Source organism: Atractosteus spatula, chromosome 7, assembly GCF_055471065.1.
Source record: "Atractosteus spatula isolate fAtrSpa1 chromosome 7, fAtrSpa1.hap1, whole genome shotgun sequence".
NCBI classification, from domain to species: domain Eukaryota; kingdom Metazoa; phylum Chordata; class Actinopteri; order Semionotiformes; family Lepisosteidae; genus Atractosteus; species Atractosteus spatula.
Genome location: NC_142712.1, coordinates 52,908,467 through 52,930,073, shown reverse-complemented (window position 1 = coordinate 52,930,073; position 21,607 = coordinate 52,908,467).

Below are 21,607 nucleotides of genomic sequence, written 5' to 3'. Positions count from 1 at the left end.
GAAAATTCTTGCATCCTTAATTTTATCTGCATTTAATGATAAATAAACTAAAACCAGTAACAGAAAATAAATTAGGTATACAAATTTTAAATTTAGCTAATGAACAATTAAACTCCAATTGTTTGCATTAATGGCAAAGTAGGATGACTTTTTAATTAAAAATAAAGAAATAATACTTTTTAAAGACAAAAGTGACCTAATTTCATAAAGAGATAAACAATGTTCTAAATATCTATTCAGTCATGCTGGCTGTGATGCAAATCTCACAGGACTTTCTTCACAATAAAATACTCTTTCATCTCCATTTCTGATGTTACAATAGCTATGTAAATTGTGTGTGTGTTTGTTCATCAACTTTCAGTAATTTAGGAACAAAAGTTAACACTTTGGAGTCATTACATATACAGTAATTATGCGATACACTGCTTTAAAAGATTTTGTAATGCAAAAAATACAGAAGTATGCAATGTATAGAATACTAAGGGTGCTACACACAAAATATTGCCAACTTGACAATTTAAAAACTATGTATAAATATTTTAATATTAAATGTTATTCTATTTTAAATTTAAACTATATTAAAATAACCATCAGAATATTAACAGTGAGTAAGGAACTCAGTGAAGCTGTTTAATCATAAAAATATATAGAATATATAATAATTATAATAATTCCTCAATTTTATACAACACTTTACATTCCAAAGGATCCAAAAGCATTTTACATATAGAAGAGAACCCACTTCACCTCTAAAGTGTGGCATATGGCAGCCATTGTATGTATGCCAGCAGCCCGACTAGACAACAAATTGCCCAGAGAAGTGAGAAATTACTTCACCACAATTAAGGGGGAACTTTATAAAGGCCATATTACATAAACCCAGGTATTTAGCCAGGACACAGTGGTTAACATTCCTACTCTTTCGAAAAGTGCCACTGAACCTTTAGTAAGGACTTTTGTTTAACTTCATCTGAAAGAAGACACTGCCTATAGCACAGTGTTAATTGGTCACCATATTAGGACATGTTGGTCCAGAGAGAAGAGTACCACCTAGTGGTCTTCCAACTCTTCTTGCAGCAGCAACCTCGTTTTCTTTAGTGGTCTTTGAAGCAGTGTAAAAATAGAAAAAAAAAACTAAGTTATCACATAACTGCCGCTGTTTGGTACAGTACCTTAAAAAAGAAAAACCTATCCAATATACTGCAGCAACCAAACTAGTCTTAACGCGGAGACAAATACAGTACATGTAGCACCTCTCAAACATCTTAGTGGAATGTAACATAATTAGTGTTATTTAATTAGTGCTGTTTGTTATTAAGAGAGTATATACCTATTTCAATATCTGCAAGTATCCAATCATATTGATAAAATAGAAGTGTTGGTAGTTGACATCTTAAATACAGTGCTTCTATCTAATAGGTAAACAAGCCCCATTTAAGAGTAAACATGGTGTAAACCTGAGACAAGAAAGCTGATATCAGCAAGGAAAATCAAAAAGATTTTGATGAAATATTACACACACAGATACTTGCATACATGTGTACAGTATGTGTACGTTTATATTGCTATAATATTATGTTCACACATGACCAACCACAATATCAAAGAATGGTGTATTCCAAAGATGTGACCTACACCAGTAAGAATTTAACACAGTATGAAGAAAATGCTTTTATTGATGTATACTACAATATTATGAGCTAAATTTTACCAGTCTAATGTTTACTTGGGAAATCTATTTTCCTATATTCTTTTAATTCTTTCTTTCAGAACAGGCTTTTGAGTATTGTTTATTTTGATAGGTCTTGTTCCCTTATTTTTCTTGTTTTATTTAGAAACAGTTGTAATTTGGTAGAATCGAGAATACACTGAAAAATAGATATAAAAATTGAAAGGAAGTGTCTACCTTGAATAAAATGTGTTCAAATGTAAATGGTTTAATGCAAATACAGCAAAAATCTTTCATTATAAAAATCTCTCATATAACATCTGTGCTAAAATAGATGAAGGCAAGTGTTATTGATGTTTTTTATTTAACACCTTAAAAAGAGAAAAAAAAACATAGAGTCAGTTTTCCTTGTTAAGATGAAAAGGTTTTTCTATAGACTCCTGCTTGCAGTTAAGTTCCCACGCAACAGTGAAGTGCAAGACCTTTTCAAAGGTTGTTAGCATTTGGAAAAAGTGTCTATTAGGCAATGCGTTTGTGCTTAGAATGCATTTTCACTTGTCCTGGGAGTTTTCATTAGCTTTGAGTCTGTCATAAAGAGAAGAATGAGGAAGCCAGGAAACAGCTGCTTTTCATGGTATGCTGTAGTTTTTTCTTGGCCCTGAGGAACTCAGATGATGCAGCAGAAAAAGACCCATACAACATTTTTATGAAGCATTGATGGTGTTCATGTGACAAAATACAGCTGTGAATCCGTAACTATACAGTCTGAATATTAACACGATCTTCAGCTTTGTGTAAACAATCTCATCTGCTCTTTTATTACCTTCAGTCAGCCAAAGGTGGCAGCATTCTCAAACATGACAATGCAATTTTGATCTACAGTTATTCACAATCGCAGCACTTCTCTCTAGAAGTTAAATTCTAATGTATTCTAGTGTTACTTGTTCTCCCTTTTAGAAGTATTGTTTCATTAAGAGTACTACAAATTTGGGCTATGATGAGCAACAGGAAATGTAAAAATTCATGCAAAAAGTGTATATCTGTGGCATTATTGCATCAAAGGCAATAATCAATGCTTTTTGAGAAAAAACGTTTTAAAATTACTGTTTAACCTATCACACTTTGTCTCAGCTTTAGAGAAGTCTTTCATAAGCTGTTCTCACTGGAATAGTTAGCATGGTAAATTACTGTACATCATAAACTAAAGCTGCTACAGAAAATTTAAAAAAATGATGATAAAGTGAACTTAAACTGCAGATAACTACCTGAAACAGAGAACAGGAGGCAGTTCTTTACACAGAGGGTTATTGAAATATGAGACAAGCTACCCAAACACAATCTTAATGACAAAAACCTGTTTGGTTTTTCAAAAAGATACTCAGGTCAATGGCATACTGTACTTACTGTACCACCAAATGGGCCTCCTGTTTTTTGTCATTTTTCTTACAGTATATTGTGTTACTTTACTTCTTTACTTTACTTCTGAACTGTTACAGTACATGTACTTCTGACCTCATTTGAATTGACAATGGTTTGCACAGTAGTCTAATCAAACTCCATGTTCTTCTCACGGCACCTTATGAAATGAGCTATACGGGTAAATGTATTGTCTCTTTCAGGTCTGAAAGATTGACAGTGTTCTGAAACTACAGAAGCAACTTTATTTACATTCCAGGTGTAGTACAGGCAACAATGGTGAAAAATATCACAAAGAAACTTTTTTCACATGAAACACTGCAAGAAAGGATGGGAATCTAACAATAAGAACTGCCAAACTGCAGTGATCGCTGTTCCCAAGAATCATGCTACATAGTGGGAATGTACTGAGTTCTTTTCTTTAGAAGGTTATGGATTACTAGCTGTGCAGACTACCCATGCCCTGTTTCTCCCATTGAATTGTCCTTTTGTAAGCTCAATTGACAAATTGAGTGCTTCAATTTATATACTTGACATGTCCACTCAAGGCAATCCAAAAATGTAGCAAAATATTTTTCTCATAATTGGCTTCTGGGTAAGCTAGCCCTAGGTGTGAGTGTTTGTTTGTGTGTCTGCTCTGTGATGGACTGGGGTCCAGTCCAAGGTATACTCCGCCTTGTGCCCGATGCTTGCCGAATATAGGCTCCTGTTCCGGCTCCTTTGTGACCCTGAATTGGATGAAGTGGTTAGAAAATGGATGGATGGACTTCCTAATTTCTCTTTCTTGTATGCTTTTTATCAAACACTGTTCTCAAAGTCTATATTAGTATTTCAATAGTTATTTGAAATCCATGTCAGATTATAATTGACCACTTAAGAGTGGTTTGCAACTGCTATACTGTTTGTCCTAAAAATGTTCACAACGCTGTAAATCAGTACTGTACAGTATGTGACCTTGAAATGTACGTGTTGTGGTTACTTTAATGTCTGAAGAATTCCTTTTCAGCTGTCCATGAGTAAAAACATTTTTAGTATACATCTCTAAAAGCATTAAATAATAAGTGTACATCTTCATCATTATAGAAAGTGTGTCAATAAACAATTATATGTACTGTAAACTTCTAAATTGAATGTAAAATTCAAGATTAAATGCATATCATAGCCAAAAGATGTTGTTATATAAATCTTATACCAAAAATTAAAATGTAGTAATCTGAAAGACTGCTTTTGGGGCCCGACAGAACAGTGAAAAAATACTGCTTTGTCCCATACATAATGTCTGGTGTACTGTAACCTTAATTCTTTTAAGCCTCTTTATAGCACATAAAGGCCTATTTTATTGTTGCCTACCTCAGACTAAAAGAACTCAATGCCATGGATATTGTTCGTTAAGCTTCTGACTGAGTCTAGATCACCCATTCTATTATAGTTTCCCAATCCTCATTAATACATCAGAGGAAGGACTTAATGCTCAAATCCTGTGACAAGTGTATTCTTTTCTTTACCGGACTGCATAATCCACAGTATACATCACAGTGTTTAAAAATATTAAACTCAGTGTTCACCTAGCAATTCATCCAAGGTACTGCATTTACAAAAGATGAGCCACAGATAATTGCTCTCACTTTGAGGTAAAAGGGTGTCTCCTACACACCACTGCAGGTATTTCTCTTAGGTTTCTAACTTGATACAATGTACACATACATTATGCACCTTGAAATGCAATAGTAGACAGCTGTAATGAGCATAACCTTTCTCCACAGAAGGAACCTTCTCAGTTCATTTTATATGGTTAAGTGAAGACTCTCAAAAGCAGAGCCTTCCACTGTCTACTAGGCACACCACTCATGTATGAGATTCTGCTGTCCATAAGAACGAATAATTTTAGATCCTGTATGTCTCAGGCTTCATGGTTTCTGCAGACAGGCTTAAAATTGCTTGAGATATGTTCAAGCAGTTTCACCTGAATGGGGCTATACCCGTGGGAATTTGCAGTTTGGACTTCAGCTTAGGTTTGCTGAATTTCTTTGCTGCCTTATTCAGATGATGTGCTCTGCCTGCTAAATCAGGTGAATAATGAAATCAGTTTGTCCAGCAAACTTCATCTATGCACACACATTCACTGCTGCTCGGTCATAAAAAGCTAGAGATGTAAGGTTGTAGAAACTCCAGAAACCAGATTACCTGGACAGAACTTGCCCGACCAGAGTTAAGCTTCATTGGTGCCTCTAAATTATCTCCATGTGTCTCTATACATCTTATACTTCTGGTTGCTACAACCTTGCTGGTTATACAGATGCAGCCATTCAAAATGCGTGAGGTATTTCGCGGCATACCCCGGTGGGCGTGTCACAGTATCACGCGGTATGACGCAGTTAACGTGGTGTCACGTGGTTAACTATCCGGCGTCGCCTTGTAAAACCGCCAGGGGGAGCTTAACCTCTCATGTACAGCATTTGAGCCTTTAATTTTGAACTGTGTATTACAGCATGTTAATCATCAGTCATTAAAATGTTGGTATATTTTATGAAAGCAAGATTGCTCAGTTGGACAAAAGTACACAACCTACCTTTATCAGAAATATTTATGCATCAAAGCCTTTACTGAAGATATTACTAATAGTATTAATAATGGATGACTTTAGACAAGCTGTATACTCAAAGTATTATTTCTTTAGCACATTTGTACAAACACTTGGAATCTGTCCAAGCCATACTTTGTCAGGCATTTTGTTTTACTTCAACGGGCATAAAAACTTCCTTGCTTTTAACAGGGCGTTTCATAATTTCTAACTACGAAAATGATTTAAAATGCGACACTTATCATTCAACTAGAGCTCAAAACATCACAAGGATCCTCAAGAGCACAGCAAAGAGTGTATTAAAAGACACTTGTATTTATCAACGCTTTCTTTTCCGTATACCAGATTTTATGGAACCACTTCAGAGGGGTGTCAGATTCCAGGAATCGGCACTTTAAAGGAAAAATACACACCGGTATTCCATTTCTCCCTAACGATTTTAAGCATCGAAGTATTTAACTAGCATGTGAAATAGCGTGTGAAAAAGTGGTAGTTTTAAGCTTTTCTGCTAATATAATATGGAATCGATATTGATTTAAATCGTGTTCTGATTTAAATCGCAAACGCGTGTTTAATTATATGTGTTTTTTAATCATAATCAGGCTAATGCAACATAAATTGATACAGTATCTTTGTCTTCTAAGCATCTTAATAAACTTTCAGCATAGCTTTCTACCCGTCAAGATTTATATTTCTTGGGATTTTGGGATCAAACGTGGAAGGATTAGATTATAATCGTTTTTATTTGTCAAATACGTGATTGTATTTCTGAATGTTATGTGACACCTACAGTAGTTCACTGCTTTAAATACATCGAATTAAGAAAGTTATGTGTAGCACTTTAGATCTTTTTTCTGAACCAGGGAAAATCTGATCATGTTTCTCTATAACAATAATAAAAAAAACTTTATTTTACATATCGCCTTTAAAAGTGGCATCTCAAAGCAATACAGTAGATCGAAAAACAGTTAAAAGGGACCAAATTAAATACCAGACAATCGCAAACGCATTTTCAATAAAATTATTTTATTCATTCAGCAGTTTGTGAGAGGAACATCCAGCAGGGAGAGACACACACACCGGTTTTCATTGACAAAATTGTTTTTTTTCAATTCCTTTTGTCTAACAGGAATGTTTTGTTTGTGGACAGACTGTTAGACAAGAGGAAAAGACCGCCTCCTCCTACGAAGCATTAATCGCGTATCTAAGGAAAATTGCAGTATACCTTTGTTCATGCACATCATTATACAGTACAGTATCTCAATTTGTATTTCGATAAAAAAAATCGTTTGCCCAGCCACTACTGTTGTTATTGTTTTTATCCTGTAAAGCGTTTTCTTTTTCTGCGTTTTCCATTTCCTTTTTCTGATCACTCGCTTTCTGGATACACATCTCACCTGTCCTGTTCTTTGTTTTCCTGGTTTGCTGATTATGCCTGCTGCGGTCCACTCCTACCCTCACACCTAAAGAATACTATTTTAAATTTCTTGGCGCAGTTCATTAACCCTTGTATGTGCTGTCCGCGCCCAAAATGCATTTAAAAAAAAGTAAAAAACCGCGCTCAAAATGCAATTTAGAGCTTAATAAGATACACTCCACAGGCAAAATTAAAGACGATTAAAATCTGTAATCTTTCCACTTGTACTGTGAGTCATCGGACAGTTTCTGCTTTGTGTAAGGATGGTGAGAAAGCTGTGTTCAATGTATTTAAGGGACTCAAAAGTAAAAGAAGATGCTTCATATTGCTTGACTAATTTTAAAAACCAAGTTATAAATGCAGACGCTCCCTCGGTGCCGCACCGGGTGTAAATATCAAAGTATACATTCCCAACAAGAATTGTACCCATCTGTCATGCAAATAAAACACCTTGAATTGAATTGAGGGAGAGATGGGGGTAGTGGGACAGAGATACTGTAGACAGACTCAAGGCAAATAAGATACTTATGGGTACGCAGGCATTCACGACAGCAACATACGAAACGTTTGCACGTACTGTATAGTTAAGTTATTACTTGGTTTTCAAAGTGCAACGAAATACAATATTGTTGTTGCTGCTGTTCTGGTTGTTTTTATCCCGTAAAGCGTTTTGAGAAGCCACCTTTAAAGGCGATATATACTGTAAAACCAATGATTCTTATGGAATGTGTTCCGCAGGAGATTCAAATTTTTATTTATTTATTTTTTAATCGCGTATCTTAGGAAATCTCAGTATAACTTTGTTCATGAACAGTGGCATGTTACATTATCATTCGTTTTTTTAACAAGGCTCGCCAGCTAATGTGAATCGAAACCTGTCTTGCTAGCTTTTAAAGTCGTGCATGTGTAAACTGTACTAGAGGGCATGCAAGTTACTCTGCCCCTTTCGGCTGCAGGGAGTCCCTCTGCTGCAACACACAGCAGACAGAACGGGAGACTATTGCTTTTCATATCTGACACCAGTGAAGTAAAAGGGGTGTCTAAAGGGGTGACTTCAGACCACATTTTAGTTACTTTATTTTGTTTACTTTTAACATTTCTGTAATTTACAGTAGATGTCACAATAGAAGCCCGAAGCCTATTATACTCAGTCTAGCCTTGGATCCTCTGAGTCCCTTGACTCAGTTATTGCATATTAATTTCTTGAGATACGCGATTCCATATTATATTCCCTTTTAATCAAATTCTAAAAGTATGCTTGTTGACTCCGGTATCGCGTTAGTTAAAGACTTCGATGCTTAAAATGTTTAGGGAGAAATGGAATACTGGTGTGTATGTTTTCGTTAAAGTACCGAGACCAGCCATATACTGAATGTTTAAGTTCCAAAATTAATATCGTTTATGGACTTCACACGCGTTGCAGTATGCTCCTATTCTTTTTATGCTCAGGCACTAAAATCTCCCTTCTGCTTTGTGTAAGGATGGTATCAAGAGCAATCTTAAGTGGTGAGAAAGCTGTGTTCAATGTATTTAAGGGACTCAAAAGTAAAAGAAGATGCTTCATATTGCTTGACTAATTTTAAAAACCAAGTTATAAATGCAGACGCTCCCTCGGTGCGCTGCTCTGGTGCGCCGGCTGTTACACAGTGCCTGTCTGCCGTAAGCGTTACAATATACATACCCAACACTGCTTGTACCCATCTGTCATGCAAATAAAACACCTTGAATTGAATTGAATTGAGGGGAGAGGGGGGGAATACTAAAGCCAATACTGGCTCAATACCCTCAATGGGCTTTGACGTGCTAATGCGTTGGTTTAACAGTCCGGGTGTGGCAGGCTTCCAATGTCAACTCGACTCGATTGGAAGACAATGAACGTATTTTAGCCCTAAATGAATTAATAGCAAACATGGTTTACATAAAATACATTTTTCCAAGAAAGTTTATAATAATACGATCTATAGTTGAAATCTGAGCCTACTTTAAAAATAAAGGAAAAGCATTTTCAGAGAGTAATCATGCTGTGTTTATGTAGAAAAAGCGATTAGGTTTACGAGCAATCTAATTACCTATTCGCTTAAAACGCTATTAAAAATTTACTCTGTTGCACACACACACACAATAGAAGCAGGCACCGCTGTCAGAAGGGAAGATATGTTCAAAATATCGCAAATATCGATCATGTTGCGATATTTTGAAATATAAAAGTCAATTGATTGTCCATAATATCGCTATTCTATTTTTTCGAAGAAATGTTTGTTAAAAGAAAAGTGCAGCACCAGCTGGATTCGAAAACACAACCTGTCAGCTGGTAGTCACGTCTACAAGACAGCTCACATGAACAGGCAGGCGAAACAGCCCTACACAGCCCTGTCGCAGCACACGAATACCGTTATTAAATTCTTTAGATACGCGATTCCATATTATATTCCCTTTTAATCAAATTCTAAAAGTATGCTTGTTGACTCCGGTATCGCGTTAGTTAAAGACTTCGAAGCTTAAAATGTTTAGGGAGAAATGGAATACTGGTGTGTATTTTTTTCTTTAAAGTACCAAGACCAGCTATACACTGTATGTTTATGTTCCAAAATTAATATCGTTTATGGCCTTCACACGCGTTGCAGTATGCTCCTATTCTTTTTATGCTCAGCTACTAAGATTTCCCTTCAGTGGTAAAATTCAATACCTACAACGGGCACAGCAAAGACGTTTACTGTCTTTCCACGACAGACCAACGGACCACGAGTGCCCCTGTCGGTCAACCAATCACGTACTGCGGTGCCCCGCGTCATCTTGCGTCATACTGAGCGACGTCACCTGCGGTACGTGTCTGTAACGCGCACTTTGAATGGCTGCATCTGTAGGTAACGTTCTTGTGATAAATAGATCAATCAAGTCGTACCAGATTACTGTATTAATACAGCCCCTTTGTCCTAAAATCAGTGTTTTAACTTGAAAAACAATTGTACAATTCCTCAAAGTAAACCCATCTGAGATTTGCTCCCTTAAACCTTAAAGGCCTCTTATTAAATTGCAAGGAGTTAGATGTCATCAGTAAAGTGTCAAGACAATTTTTCCTTATTTTCTTTTTGGGGTTTTAGGTTTCCACAACTGCCTCTTGCAGTTATCCAGGGATAACCTATCAATTCTGCAATACAAAAGACAAATGAAAAAATAATGATCTTCTATAAATTGTAATAAATTCTTATAAGGTTTATCAAAAGGAAAGCTACGTTCTCAGTTAAATAGGAAGGCATAATAAAGCTGTGAAGTGTGCTCTGCATCTTGCATTTAAAAAAACAGAAAACACTAGCTTCCTCTGGGATCATGAACAGTAGGGAGTTTATTACTGTCCCTATTCTTTAATAAGCCTTATGGCAATATTTATCAACTTATACAATCATGCTGAGGAATATGATGCATGTTTTATTTTTTTTAAATGAAGCATGTGTAATTGTAGGTCAAGTTATAAAGATCTTAACACATTTTAGTATTCTTCTGAAACAGTTTGTCCAAAAATATAACCCTTTGTAATTTGTCACTTGTCTGTATGCATCCATTTAATGTATGTTATATCTCATAGTTTTATGTGAAGCAATTTTTTTTAATCTTAAAGAAATTTGTATTCATGTGAAAAATAAAATGCACAGAAATATTCTACACAATTTACCACCTATTGATATTCCTGTGAGAAATTTTAAAGACTGCAGCAAATGAATCTGTAATCTAACAAGTGGTTTCTGCTTTTTATAGCTAAAACGCTTTTTTATTGTCAGTCTTCATTAACATGCTTCAATGTTGTTAAAGCTTCATCTAAAAAAAAATACAATTAATTAACAGTAATTTGTGCTACATTTTCAGAATCCACAAGGACACACTGTAAATGTGATTATATTGTACCGCATTGTTTGTATACTGATGGAAAAAAATGCAAAATTTTCTGGAATGAGAATACTATAGTTATAGTTTATGTACTTTCACAAATAGTCAATTTGTTTTAAGCCCTCTGACCAGCAACATAGCTTGTGCAGTGAGGCATTGCAACTTGCCAATCACACGAAAACTTGTTAGGTGCACTTTTACCCAACGAGGTCCAGGTGGAACAATGCCTGATCAGGTCACCTTTAAAAAGGCCTTAATTCAAAGCTTAGGTCACTGCAAGAAAAAGGCCATACTAAGTCAGTTTTCTGTGCATTCCATAATGCCTCGAATGTCACCAGAAGCAAGGGAGAGGGCCATTGGCATGCTGCAGGCAGCATGTCATGTGCCAGCATTCCCAGACACTATGGAGTAAGCCGCTCCACTGCGTCCAGACTGCAGAGAAGGTTTCAGCAGACCGGCAGGACAGATGATCATGCAAGATCTGGTCATCCTCGAGTGACCATACCAGAGCAGGACCGACACATTAGTTTGGTCCTTCTGAGAGATTGTTTCAGACCTGCCACCAGCATTGCTGCTGAAACTGCCGGCAGACACAATGCCCGCATCAGTGACAGGACAGTGAGGCACCATTCTGCTGGCCTTAGAGCAAGGCAACCTGTCAGAAGCCCTCTGCTCACACCTCCTAGACGTCACACCTGACTGGCTTGGGCCACACAGAGGCTGCGATGGACTTGTGAATTATGAATATCTGGAAAGTTATTCTCTCCCAGAGTGATTTGAGTTCCCTGTTGACCTAATAAATAATTACATCTTATTTAATACATTACTTTTAACAAGGTCTGTGCAGAATCACATAATATATGTTATTATCAGAAAGAGAAACAACACACTTCTACAATGGCAGCAGGAGCTTCCCATTGGCTTGAAAGAACATTTAAATCATCGCTTAAATAAGAAAATTTTTAAATTTCTGTTAAATAAGTATTTATCATCTTGCAGTTTTTTGTCTATAAACTAATATGTAACATCTTCATCATATACCGGAAAAGGACAAATAAAACTAAGGGTTTATTATGAATGTGTTGTGCTCCTTTTTGGTGAATTTTATCATAAGTGAGATCAAATGTGAACCAAAATTTGCATTTGCTGCTCCTGAAATATGTATAAGTAAATGCTATATAAACTGAGATGAGACCATACACATTGCTCCTTAACCATAGCAATGGAACTGGCACCAGGTAAAGGAAAGAATATTCCTAAGCAATGGTACAACGGGTGTGTAAATTTAGGGAAGTACAGGAGATAAAAAGGTTTGTGCTTTGTAGCAGCAGTGCAAAGCAAAGTTCAAAGCTTAACATCAGTAGGTGATGAAAAGGTAGTGAAAAAGATTAAACAATATATGATTTAAATTGTGATTTTCTATTTAGTCACTTAAGTGTTGATAGTGAGAAAGTAACATAAAGTTATCAAGTATACAGTATCATTCACTATATTAAAAAATGTGATACTTATGGCTCAGTTTTTCAATGAAAATGAAATCAGTATTGATTTTATGATGTTTGAGCAGAATTATGATGGTTGCTAACCGAGAAACCTTGTCTCCCACACCATTACTTTCTGTACTCTTTTGCTGTGTGTATCCTTTGTGTAATGCTCTACTCTTGACCTTAGTAACAAATATAAGGCCTTAGGCTACACCAAATAGCCATTGACAGAGGGTCCCAGTGAGCTTCAACTGAAACTTTTTGCTATTGCTTCAAGGTTATCAGTTTAATTAGAAGACACAAAAACAGCGCAGTAGTGTCTTAGGATAAATTAATAAAGAACTGGAGACTTGTGCATTCGATGTCCCACTAATAATTTATGAATCTTGCCTGGTACACAGTGGCACTATAATTAATGATGGAAATTCTTGTTGGGTTCACTCCGCACTAATTTATATGAACTGCCACTTATTTCAAAGGCCATGGGAATGTGCTATTTATATGATATTGCTCCGCACAGCTTATTTACTTGCAAGCAATGAATTGTTACCCTTTTGCACATTTGAAAAAATATAATCTCATAAAAATATCATCTCATAAAATACTGTACATATCTTTTCCCTGCAAGGTATAATTACATTCCCTTTCGTTCCTCTCCTATTTTAAATTATACACTTTGACTGCAGCTCATACGGTGGCTTTAATCAGATAAGCCAAAACTTTCATCAACATGCTTATTGTGCTTTGCCTGTTAAGAGAAGCCTGAGGGCTTTAAGCCTAGTACTCTGAAGTACATATGAGAGTGAGGGCCAATGAAAAAAAAACTTGTGCAGCTAATAGGTATTCTAAACCAGCAGATTAATTTTTCTGTGAGTTATTAATATTTTAAAACCCTAAGTCACAGGGTTTACTTTTGTATTTAGGGTTTTACATAGCCTTTTTCATAAAGTTAGGTTTCTTGACTTTCCAGAACATACAGTAACAGTAAAGTGTTGAAGTACTGTATACTGTAGATTCAGAAGATCCTGAAATTGTTGCAGCAATGAGATTTGCTACAGTAAATACAGTAACTCCTTGCAGAAAAGTAAAAATAAAAATTTTAAATGAGACTATTTCCAAGAGAACAAATGGTCTGCTGAAAAAAACATGAAAAAGGCAACAATAACAGTTTGGGCATCATAATATAAAGTTAATATAGTACAAATATTAATCAAATAAGACTGAGGAATGTGAAAATGACAACAGTCACTGGAACAAAGCATTCAAAGTATTATGGTTGGAAACTATGATCTACTGACAGCCAAAGTCTGTGTAGATTTGGATAAAGTTATGATGTTTTCTTAGAAAGTGAAAATAAAAAAAAATATATATCTTCTGATGCCAACATCATAAATCCATACAAAAATATGCTGACCACAAGAAGAAGGTTTAGAGATACTTTAGATGGGATATCTTGTGCTGCATTTTGAATGGACAGAACTATTTTTTTTAATTAAAGTGTTACATCCAAGGGAATGTTAAGGGCTTCTCTTTAAAAATTAAAGCCATACTTATTGGATTCCGTCTGAAGGCTTTGACAATGCTACTTTTAACTTGGCACCAAAACCAAATTATTTTCTCTAGACACATGTGAAACTAAACTTGGAACCAAGGAATCATGATAACAATGTCACTGTGAAGCAAGATACTAAATGATAAGCCTAGAAACTCTCATAACAGCATCATGATCAATAGTTATTATGGCTATTGTTTCTTAAAATGTGAAATTAAAAAGTCAGCTAAAAACCAACAGTACTTCGTAGGTGCATACAGTAGGACCTAGATAAACTCTCAACCACTCATCACCCACCGATACACTACAAATATTAAATAATCAAGGTAAACTTTCTATATAAAAATAGCAAAAAAAGCATTTGAATAGTTATGGTATATCATTTAAAGCATAACTTGTAAAACCTTTTCTTCATTTGAGGCCTTGGGTTTTAAGAGTCTAAAGAGTATAAAATCCACTAAGCTTCTGTTTTTTATTTTCAAAAGTGTATCAAAATTAGCATCCCATAATGAAGTAAAAACCACCTCACATAAAATCCTAATGAAAAAATATCATGGTTGATCACTAATATGTACAATCACTGTACAGTCCCTCTTTCTTCTACAAATGATACTTTTGTGTGCACTAATCCTTTGAGCATATGAATGGTTTTACTTATAATGTCATTCCACAAGGACAATGAGTCATGCAAATCAAGTTGAAGTTCATACATTATCACCTCTATTAGAGTATTTCTTCTTGTGGACTTAATGACGTTTGATTAGAAGCACACTTCCTTTAAGGTTGCAGGAATCAATTTATCACATGCATTAGAATTATTATGCATTAGAATTAGAATCTGAAAATAACAAGAAGAATCCCATGTTGAACTTTCAATAAAATTGAATCAATGTTTATTAATTGTGTTTTTTTAATATGTCCCCCACTGACAGGATAAAATAACTTAATCTTTTTTTTTTAATTTTGAACAGATAAGACTATACTGTATGTGGACCTCATTCAAGTACTTTAAATCTTCAAAGTCACTGATAAAGTTAATGTAATGGACTTCTTTCAAAATCAAAAGTGAAACATGAACCAGAGGACACAAATGAAAATTGAGAACAAGAGGCAATTTATTACACGAAAGCTTGTTGGAATCGGGAATAAGCTACCCCACCATACAACTTCCAGCAACCAAACAAGCTTCATAGGATGAATACTTTATTCTTATCTGTATCCTGTGTAACGTTATGTTCTTTAAAAAGTAAAACTTTAAAATGGAAAAAATAAACATCTATCACAAAGGACAATTCATACTTGATAAAGCACTTCTGATGAAATACTGATCTTTCCAGCCATTCTAGTAAAGATCTGTGTGCAGCTTTTTAATTTATAATTAATTCAATTATATAACCCAACTGTTGGCTGTATCAAATATTTTCAATGGAGTGGATTAGAAGGTCTGATATATGATTAACCGTGCCTTAAAAACACGTTAAAAGATAAAATCAGAAATCAAAATATTCAGACACTACTGCAGAAAACTAATTCCAGTATTTTAACTGTGAAGCTGAGGATAATTATTTTAGATAACTAGAGATAATGTGCCACATTTTAAACCTCTCATAATGTTAATCACAATTTTCTCCTACAAAAAACTGTAAATATCAGCACTAATATTATGAAGGAGTTAAGAGATAAGACTGAAGTATTCAGAAGGCTAAGCTACATTAGTGTGATTTTGTTGGTTAAGCAAAGGCTATTTTTTTTTCTTAAACATTACAGATTTCTGTTCAGGCCTCCTTACAATGATGACGATGATCAAGCTGAACCTGAAGTGCCTTATATCAAAGAGCACTGGGAATGGTGCCCATTTGTATTTCTAGAGTGTGGTGCTGGCTGATGTGCCACTATTTATCATGTCCAAAGCACAGTTTTCCATCTCTTAACACTAACAAGAGTGAAATAAAGCACATCTTTTGGCTAGATGTCTTTGTTTCACCCATCAAGTAATGCTTGCCTCCTTTTTTGTTTGAACAGTTGTATAGACAAGCTTGCACAATGTAATTCATGAGCAAGATCTTTTTTCAGGCCATACAAAAGACTAACATTTCACAACTTGTGCATTCTGTACTTTTTTCAGTATCCTCTGATACTTGTTTTTCATCTTTTTATATTATTTTGTTTACAGGAAAAATCACAGGAATCATGGTTTATTAAACATTTTTTTCATTATATGAAGTTGACAATACGCCAGCTTTTCTTCTTGTCTGGTAAATTGATCTCTGAAAATATTTTAAAATAGGTCAACCATTATTATTGTGTGAAAAGAATGAAATCATTCTAAACCAATTAAAGATTTAGTTTGAAGTTGCAGTTTACCAGCCACCTGTAAAATATGTATATAAATTGTATTTGATTATTAATTAAAACTATTAAAGCAACAATATGTTGACTTAAAATACAAACATGTTAATTTTTAATGTTACTGTTAATGTGTTATTTAGCCTTAGAGTGGTTTGTAATAGGGTTACCAGATTTACCACTGATTGAATTAATATTTTTTTCTGTAGTATTATATTATTCGTTTCTTCGAAGCTGTTACGACCCCAAGTGTCTAGGGGTAAAGGGGTGTAACATTTAGGGTAATTTTTGGATGCAGGTGGGTTCTGGTGAGGGACTAGGAAGTGTGAGAACAAGGGTCAGTGCAAAAGTGATCATTTTAAGTTGAGTAAGTGACTGGTTCAAAATAGGACAAAATAACACACAGCGTAAGGGAACTAGAGTGGTGCCAAAGAAAATAAAATAAAATGGAGCTGGCTAAGAAAGTGAGGGAAAGCTAACCTGACTACAAAAGAAAACCCTAAACACACGGTCTTCGGCGTCTTCAACACCCTAGTTAACCTCCACTGACTACCCAAAACCATACAAGACAAACGGCACTCACCTGTACTAAACTAGTGACGAATACAAGAATCAACTACGTGTGTGCAAAATGTATCCACCAACCTGAACTAACTCTATACACAAAAGTTCACACAAATACAAACAAGAGTAGACAAGTAACAGGGTACAAAAGAACACAGAGGTTGATACAATAACAAGTTTGGGCAAGGTAATAGCAAAATAAGGATTAAATAAACAAAAGTACAAAGAGACAAACAGAAACCAACAAAACAACAAAGCCAAAGCTATATGAAAACACACACACAAAGCAAAACAACAAACCAGCAAAGCGAAACAAAGCGAAACAAAGCGAAACAAAGCGAAACAAAGCGAAACAAAGCGAAACAAAGCGAAACAAAGCGAAACGAAAACTAGAAGCAAAGTGAAGCAAAAACCAAAGCCAAGCGGGACCGAAGTCAAACAAAAGGCCTCTTCCTTCTGAAGACCTCCATGTTATATACTGAATAAGATGCACTCTGATTGGCTGAGAAGCTGATTGATGATGACATCATACTGAAACAATAGTGTAATGATGGACCAATGAGGGAGGGAGAACAATCAAGGTCAGCAGTGTGGAACATAACCACACATTGGGACGTAACAGAAGCATATATTGTACTTAGCATAAAATATCTGAAGGAACAGTTGAAGCATAACCATAATGTAATTAATAAGATTAGTACATGAGTTTGGTAACCTGTTTGGTAAGGTCAAAATAATACAGAGATATTATCCAGCTGATACTTCAAAGAAGCCAGGGGTTTTACTTTGACAAACAACATGGCTAGTTTGTTCCATACTCCCCAAACCATTTTAATTAAGAAGCTCCTACTGATTGTGGTTTTAAAAGCACTTCGATGTAGATTGAATTTGTGTCTTCTTGTTTGTGTCTATGCTTTTCATTATGTATTTTAATATAAAAGGCAATGTTTTTCCCCATATTGTCTATAATATTTAAATGCTGTGTCAGCATAAACATGTGTCTTCTTCATAAGCGGTCTCTTCAAGCTCAATGTTTACCATGTCGTCAACTCCGAGGTTTGTTTTCCAGTGTTGAATGTTTTTTTCTTAATCATTTGCTGTTTTCATTCAGCTGTTGCTAATCTTCCTAATTTGGTGTTGTCTGCAAGCTTCACTAGTTGACAGTTTTGTCCTATTGTACTCTAAAACTCCAATTATTTCTACATAACATCCAAAAGCCATCTAAAAAGAACAACTCTTTAAGCATATGGAAAAAGTAATTGTCCTTCTGGATTTAGTTTTAAATAAAACAGAGAAAGTGAGTAAGGAAGATTGTATGTGCTATGTCTGATTGACCTGTATATCACCTAATGTTTTGCAAATTATTTTCAAACATGGACAAGAAACCACATGAATGAGAAACAGCCGTGTACTACTCTGTGAAAGGTGAAAACCTCAGGAAATCATTCCTTTTTAAACTTCTAAGAATGCTCAACTATCTACACATAACCATTTTTCATGAGACGAAAATATTCAGGAACCTAAAAATTATGGAAAACAGTATCTTCTTTTTCTGTCATATTCACATACTGTATTTAGGGATAATTTTCAGACAAGACTAACATTTTAGGTCTTCTCATAAAATCTAGACCACCCCCTGGTTTTCAATTAAAAAAAGATTGTTATTTAACTATCACATTTTTTGCCTATAGTAGCAGAACTATATAAAACTAATTAAATATATCAGATTCTTAGCCTCAAAGCTTAATGGATTTCTAACAGATTATTAACCTGGTCTGGAATGATACTGTCTCTTATGGTTTCAAGCAATGAAAGTCTATGAGTTAAGTAATTAATCCTATCCCACTATCCAATTGTTACTTCTTTTGTCAGGCAAAAATCATAGATTGATTTTGTCATTTGTTAAAAAAATAATGTGCCTCTTTTGAAATTATATCACTTTATGAAAGGGCATTGCTGCAGTGACTGTACAGGTCCAAAATCTCTAGTCTTCCCACCTTCAATCGGCTTAGCAATTATACAGACAACCTGAAAATGGGTTTTCCGCAAACCAACTGTCAGGTATACCTGAACTGGCCTGAAAAATAGGTTTTAAATACCATTTTAATAATACATATTCATTCATGTCAGTACCTATGAATGAGGTCATTTATTAGAGGATGGTCTGTTTATATTCTTTCTCAAGTGAGTTGTAACTGTGAGGGCACCAATTTGTAACAAACTAAGGAAAAATTAACATCATGTGAAAAGGGACCACAGCCACATGCATGTACTGTCTTGTACAAATCAAGTGCTCTTGTTTTATTTGGTTTCACACTGACCATTACAAAGACACCAGAAATAAGCTTTCGCGATTTACAGTACTGACATTACATTCATAAACCGATCGTAAATTAAAAGAGTAACAAGAAAAAGTCAGCTGTGGTAAAGAGCAACACATGCAAACATTGCTAACTCAGTTCCACTTAGATATGTGAAATTTCCAATGTTTTTTATGTTTTGTATTAGACTTACACATTATCATAAACAAATCTTTCAAAGCGCAATACTTCATTTAATCACAGTCATTAATGCATTCTGCAAGAAAACAATTAAATATGCTGTCAGTTTACATTGGCATTCTTTGCAAAGCTGAAAAATAATATCAATGAGTAACCTAACAGGAAAAGAATATCAGTAAAGAAAAGATTGCAGCTGACTTGCTGCAGATTAGAGATTAGATGGAAATAATGACAAAATAATTCAATCATTATAAATTGATGCACAGTCTCTTGTAAGTGTGAATGTGGAGAACTGAATCTTTTTAAAGCAAGTAATCGTTTTATACAGTGAATAACTGTTATGTTGCTGTTATGTGGGGTTTTCAAAAATAACATATCTCATGGATAGACATCATAATTGTGGATTCATTTTGTATGGACTTCTTTGGTAAGGCTATTCATACTTGTGTATATTGTGTAAGTTTCTTTTGTTTTTTTTGCCAGTAACTTGTTTTTATTTATGTTTTAAATTGTTATCTCTATAATCAAAATGAATCAATCCACAGCAAGTACATCCCTGGATTATGTTTCGTTTATGAGCTTTCTTTATATGTGCCTGCATTAGAACATCTACCACTGGTAACCATCGTCATAAATAACCCAAGTCTTACTTTTAGTTACTTTCTTGTGGTCATGCAGTATTGAGTTATTGATGTAAGCTTCAAGAACCAAAATAAATCATTAGGTAAAAAGTTGCAAATACTGCAAATGAAGCCTTTTGCACTGTGATAAAATTATTGATTGATTGACTGATTGATTGCGTACAAACCCTTGGGTGAACTCTGTTCAGCATATGCTGAAGTAAGATTAATTTCACAGAGAAACTCAAATTAACATCCAGGCAGATAATACTGGCATTATGTTAATGGAATTTCAGCACCCTGTGTTGAATGTAATAGGAGGTGCAATAGGAGGTAGATTTAACAGAATGAGCAACGGAAGAATGGTAGCACAGAAATTATCAGCAAAGCTAATTAGATCTACACTCCAGCTATTCTGCAGTACTGTGGTAGATATACTGGCACTCCTTTATTGATTTCAATACATGTACCAAATTGATGTTTGCGTGGAAGACTCAATCTTGTGTATACTATATACCAGCTTTCAAAATAAGAGTAAAAGTGCTTGAGTTGATTTGTAAAATTCTTAGTAGTTGCAAAAATACTATCATTTTAACTCCAGTTTGTCAAATACAGATATAAATAAAGAGAACAAATCAAAAGTATTTGGCATCATTTATTGGCATGTGGTTTTCTTTACTGACTATACAATATGTTTTATATAAACCCTCAAAAACAGTCTAATGCATGTTTTTTCTGGCTTTCTGCCATGTTTTTTTCTGGCTTTTGATGTATTTGCTGAAAACAACACTCCAAATGTTAGCATCAGTCCACATTACAAAATATAAAAATGAACTGCCTTCCTCTTGACAGAGGACAAAGTCCTACGACAGTAGCATTCAAATCATTGCCAGTGTGTCAGACAATATCAACTATCTGCATCTCACAAATTGATAGCACTAACTATGAGTGAAAACATGAATTTACTTAACAATTCTTTTTGCTTTACAATGCCACAGTCAATCCTTAATGTTTTTTTTTCTGAAAATCAGAAAATTTCTAAACATCTCTTTATATGGTTGCTAGAAATGGAAACCGATAGGTGGAGTTCTAGGGGAGAAGCGGGGGTGCTCCACCCCTTCCTCTATCATTCAATCATCTCTTTCCTATTTAATACCTAACTCTGCTAATACGCATGTCTAGAGTTTTTTTAATTCAACTTGAATTCTGAGCTGTTACTGTATGTCACCGTGTGTGTCCGTATATTTTGTTTTGTTTTTTTTTCACTTCCTGTATTCAGCTATCCCCCCATTGGTCCAACATTATATCCACTTTACCGTATACACCATTGGTAATCCACTTCTCGACCTATCAGAACTCAGCTTTTTCAGAATTTAACTTGAAGGTTTTCAGAATGAAGGGACCTTTCTCTTGACTTTGGTTCTGCTCAGCTCAGCTTTGTTTCGCTTTTGGTTTCCTAAGGCTTCGTTTCTGTTCGTTTTGCTTCGTTTTCGCTTTGTGTGTGTATGTTTTGTATAGCTTCGTCTTTGTTGGTTTGTGTTCATCTCCTTGTACTTTTGTCTGTTTGTATTATCC